Source organism: Saccostrea cucullata, unplaced genomic scaffold (assembly GCF_032062105.1).
Source record: "Saccostrea cucullata isolate Sc308-1 unplaced genomic scaffold, CSIRO_AGI_Scuc_v1 ctg14870, whole genome shotgun sequence".
In the NCBI taxonomy this organism is placed as follows: Eukaryota; Metazoa; Mollusca; class Bivalvia; order Ostreida; family Ostreidae; genus Saccostrea; species Saccostrea cuccullata.
In genome coordinates, this window is record NW_026919276.1 from 9304 (window position 1) to 15180 (window position 5877).

Consider the following 5877-nt stretch of genomic DNA (forward strand, 5'->3'; position numbering starts at 1 on the left):
TTGTTATTTTTCATATTTTGAAGCACTTCTGCTACTTCCTTTTCATTATTGTACCATAATTAGGTGTGATTTCTTTTGTTAAAAGTGTGGGTTTTCTGTACATAACCCACACTTTTCTAATACTCCGCCCATCGAGTCGGGACAAAAGAATTATTTATAAAACGATCATGCATGGTTTTTGACTGAAACAAACATACGGGCTTGTTATACCAAAAGGAGAGTAAAAAGGAGTAAAAAATTTAAATTGTATACGGCATTTTGTGATAAATAACAGTAAAAAACGGACTTTAACACAAGACTTTAATTAATACTTTATTTAAAAGTGAAGAAAAAACCCTTCAGAAATCGGAAGAGGAGGAAACAACTAAGTATTAGACTAGTGTATGTAAATGGACCTAAATTTTCCGGATTGATAAGTTGGGACTAAGGGTACATATAATTATATATCTGTAAGGACTTAAAATATCCGGAATGGAAGGACGTAGGGTTACTGAAATAAACTCACATATCCGAGACCATGCTCGTATAAGTGGTATTATTTCAGATTCCCTATAAATCAAACAAACAATATGGATGTTATTTTGTTCGTTTAATGTGGCGCTTCTGGCCGCGGTGATCAATTTACTGGGGCTACCACAGGGCTGCCCCACAATCAACAATCAATAAAACAAATGTGACGACCCAAATCGGGCGGATCATGCACTGGGTAGGTCACAAGTGCATGAACGTCACCAATGCAATAATCAATCAAATTCAATCAATCAATTATTAATCAATCAGTCAATCAATCAATTCAAATATCAATCAAGTCAATTACTTGTCAATCAATCAATTATTAATCAATCAATCAATTCAAATATCAATCAAGTCAATAAACAATGGAATGAGCGTAAGAATATGTGTTGCACTCGTCCAGTTGCGTTGAGGTGCGACGGAATACGCCACTTGCAAGGGCCATGACTACTCGTGTCTACTACGAGTAATCATGGAACTGCAACCGCCACCAATGGGGTGCCAAGAACCATGGTGACGGCGGCAGTACCTCAACGCAAATGGTCACCGTCGAACAGGGCCTGCTCATTCACCAATAAAAATTTACAGAATAAGTGATTACACAAGTTTTACAAACGGAGCCAATGACGTGTCCGTATAAAACAACGTCTATTTTCTCTAACATTGTTGATACTAAACGACACTGTATTTTTCCGTTGGTTACTTGTATAATTTACCTAAAAGGCTGTCACTCTTTATATGGCTTTTAAATCATTAATACACATCTTACCAAGTTTCCTTGCGTGACAAAGTAATATAGAACTTAGACAAAATATAACTATCTTTGCAAGTGTTGCTTATAGTTGTCTGAAAGGATTCTGTACTGAAACAAACCCAAATGTCATACAGAAATTGGACAAGGAAAAGATACTGTGACCTCTTAGCTTAAAGTACTAAGATACTTATAACAACTTTTAACAATAACAATGTGTGTCCTTATCCCCCCCCCCCCCCCACCGATCCCTTAATATACTTATCTATATAAATTCAAACCCTTCTTTAGTACTTCACAATTTATGAACCAACAATCGATTAGTAATAGGGAAAAAATTAGAATACCAGAAAAGAGTGTAAAAATAGGTGAACACATGGTAATACATTTACTAATGTACAATGTATAAACGAAATGCTTTTGAAAGGCAGCAATTTTCAAAATTATAATAATACAAGTAACCTCGTCCTCCCCTGTTGCATTCTGATGGGAAATGTGTAGTATTTGCTACCTTAATTGAAGTGAGCAAGATTTAATATGTATCCTACAAAAATGACAAATATATTTTTTAAAGTATCCAATACTGTCTAAACCCACCCGCAATTTCTGTTAAAAGGGAGTTGAACCGATCGTCCCATTCAACCTCTCATATAAATCTTCAATTAAAGGAACCGTATCTTATAGATTTATATTGCATCTTGTCAACAGGACAATTTAACTCAGTTAAATAAAACAAAAACAAGAATTGTAAGAATGTTGACCAAAAAAAATGGTTCGAAGAGAATAGTTTTATCTCAGAAAAATGGTAATAGTAATTTATATCAAGCTTACGCCCTTAACGTTAACGTTCATAAACCTTCTGCTTATTCATATCAAATTTTTCTTTTAACTTTTATGATTTTCCAAAGGAAATGTATATGCTGAATTAAATACAAACAATTAAAGCATGTTTTGCCGGGCAAAATTTGACAAAAAAGGCTCTTTAACTTGAAAAATTTATAAAGGAATAATAGACATTTGTGTCATTAAGAGTTATCTCTCTTATCAGTGTATCAATGTACATTAAACCTAGTAAATGTATATTTGGTAATTAAGGTAGATCCTAACTTAAACGAATCTGGCTTAAATTATTTAATGCATGTCTTTGTTATGTTTACTTGAGATTGTTGAGCTTATGGAATTCGGTATATTGTTATATTCATGCGGAATTTAATATTTGCCATCTGCAGGTTTGATTACCTCAAGCTAGGTCATTGTATGCTGACATACAGAGTGATTCACACAATTCTTAAATGCCTTAACGCTAAAAAGGAATTGCTTTTATTTTAATATAAATTTACTTTAGATACATGTATAATTCATTTCAAGATAGCATGATTCTTTATATATTTTTATTTTTAAAATTTGCCAAGAATTTTGGTAAAACTTGATATTTCTAAAATTAGGGTATACTGTCCCAAAGACTGCTTTGTAAAACTTATTTTGATCAATCATGATAAAACATGTGCCTTATCAATTATGTTACCTTACAAACCTTAGATATTATCATATCCAATACAAATCGGCATAATAAAATCATTTAAGAGTTATTATGATTATTAAAAAAATTAAGGAATTTTGTGATGCAGACTCAAGATCAATCTGTTGATTTTTTTGTTTTGGTGCAAAACTACAATATAAAATACTCTACATTAAATTTTGGCAATTGAATTTTGAGGATTATGTACTCTGAAACAGGTTGTAATTCATGACAATAAGCAAGCAAATATATGTCTTTACTTGGCTTTTTAGTTGGTTTATGTTACTTGACACTTCCTTCTACAATGCTTCATATACCATCATTCACAGATGCAAAATAGTTCAGATAAGTTGGTGGGCAATGGACATACCTATGTGTTAATGAAAATGGATTGGTCAATGTACAACAATTTTGAATGATGAAATAAAGTTAAATATCTGAGAATATAGAGTCTGGAGTATGTTGTAGGTGTGTGACATTGAATAGATTACAGATGTGTTACTGTTAAATACTTATTTCGTCATAACTCTCATTTATTACCATTAGCATGTAAGGGCGGAATGTGTCCTAATGTATGACCTTAAATTTTGGTAAGAATTATTTCCCTTCATTTAAATTAATTAAAAGAATTAATTGAAAATATTTTATTTTATTTTATTTATTATTTTTTTCTATTTTTTTTTATTTATCTATTTTTTAATTATTTTTTATTTATTAATTTTTTTTTAATTGTCATTCTATTTCTACTGTTTTCGTACATCTTTCCACCCCAGTATTTAATATCTATTATTTTAATTTTTATTTAAAAGTTTCTTTCCCCCAATGCAATCTTTGTTAATTAAGAACTGCTTAGTTAATGAATTTTGTTTCTCCTGGGCAATGCTTTTTGACAATAAAATGCTTTAATATGTCAGTAATGAGAGTATTACGACATTTAAGGGTAGAGAATGTAGTCCTATTAGAAATTGAAATGATTAATATTTCTATTTAAATGCTTATTTACAAGCTTTTATTTGCATCCCAGTCAATTCTAGGAAGCTAACGCAAACTCAATCTGAGCAGGTTGATTGATTTCTCAACAATTTGTGAAGTTTAGTTTCATTTTTAAAGGACCAGTATGAATCTAAAGACATCCTGAGATAGTAGTAACGGCTTCTTACCCTTATGCGACTCATACGCCTTGTACTAATATAATTTGCTACTTTTTTGTGGCTGAACCCAGCATTTCTATTCTAAGGCATATGAATGATTAATTATTGCTGTTTTACTCTACAATTTATGAAACCAAATTCTACAGCTTCTTGTGCTAGAACCTTTGTCGCCCTGAGACAAAAATCTCATTCAAAAAACTCTAAAATTGTATTTTTTATAGTCATTGACCAGGTGGACAACAACAGTTCCCATGGTTAACCATTAAGTATCCTCAGTTCCAGACACCCCCCCCCCCTTAAAAAAATTGTTAAAATATTCTTCGTGTATGCCTTTATGCATTTTCTTAAAATGTTCCCATAGACAAGCAAACAAATGAAACGATACCAAACTGCAAATGACTCATAACAATGATGATATTCACCAACATCCTTTCGGTACTTTCAGTACTTTGATTACTGCAGAAGTGAAAGTGACGCAATATTCGTGTGAAGGCCATTTAAAGACTATTGAATTGAATAAATACTAATTACCTTCTTCAGGCTTCATAACATTGGAAAACAAAGCTTAAAACGGATAAGTATGCCTGACTTAATATTTTTGCGCTTTAACCCCCCCCCCCCCCCCAAAGCAAAAGCGAATCGGGAATCGTTTACTTTTTACTCCTTAAAAAATTGCTTACATTAAACCATCCCTTGACTACCATATGTTTAATATTGCTGTTATCCATCATTCAAATTATACCATATTGTGTAAATTCAACCGATTATAAAAAATAGTCGACGTTTGATAGTAAAAAATCTCGGGCCAAATCCAAAGTAAAATTTAATTGCACCATCGGCATGTCTTATTTGACTAGAAATCACAAACCATGATAGTTACTCATGAAATCAAACTTATTTCATTACGAAAATTAAAACATTGCAACAATTCAACTTCACAAAATTTTCCATGACCTTACCGTTTTATCGATTTATCGACAAAGGAAGAGGAGGAAACAACTAAGTATTAGACTAGTGTATGTAAACGGAGCTAAATTTTCCGGATTGATAGGTTGGGACTAAGGGTACTTATGTACTTTGACATTAAGTCTGATACAAATTGAAAGAATAATACTTAAACAGAGTTCTAAGCGGGTGTCGACTGTAGTATATAGCTTTTGGAGAAATAAGCAACAAAGCAAAAGAAAATGTGGATAATCTTCACACGTATACCATATTGTCCCACACTTTCGTATTCTTTCTCACGTCAGTCAAACCTGATCACAAAGCTTACTGTTTCCTGATCCCAATCTTAAAAGTTATGAAGTTATTTCGGACTCCAGCTGTTTAAGCATAAGTCGTCCTATCTAAGTTTGTCAGACACACTGTCAAGGTTGTCGAATCGTCGCCTATATCCTTCGCCATCCAAACACTTTGCCGTTAAAGTACCATGTACTTTGTATACGTTCGCAAAAAATCTTAAGGTTACCAAAAGCTGACACAGCTAGTTTAAGGACTCTCATAGGTACGTCAGTCTATGCAAAGCTTTGAGAAATCGATGATGACGTCACAGTAAAACTGTACGAATAAATCTCAGGGAATAAATACTATTTTTTTCATACACTCTTACATACAGTCAATTCTCATAAATATTGTAAACATAATTTAATGAATAACTTAACTTGTCATTATAACACTTTTTGAATGTAGAATTAAAGCCACCTTGATCTTGCTGTACTGACTGAGATGACGTCACAGACTAGTTTAATTGATACTTAGATTAACGTGTTTCCACTCGCACAATTTTAATGGTTCAAATTACAAAAACTGCATTTATTTTCATAAAATATGCTTTAAATTTTCCAAGTTTTGCTAAAAATGTATAAGTCACTACTTAAGATGGAAAACGAAAATAAACAGAAGTGTGTGTCTGTCATCAGAGAAAATCACACTTTTTTGTAAAT

The 5877-nt window shown here is 32.2% G+C and overlaps 1 long non-coding RNA gene across 1 annotated transcript; it reads right to left on the reverse strand.

Annotated features, from left to right (window-relative positions):
* Positions 1-599: 599 nt before the first annotated feature.
* LOC134228815 (uncharacterized) lies at positions 600-4522 on the reverse strand. The gene is made up of 2 exons (XR_009984076.1): positions 1430-4522; positions 600-1314 (listed from the first exon to the last, which is right to left on the reverse strand). It is a non-coding gene; the product is annotated as an uncharacterized LOC134228815 (long non-coding RNA).
* Between the last annotated feature and the right edge of the window lie 1355 nt (positions 4523-5877).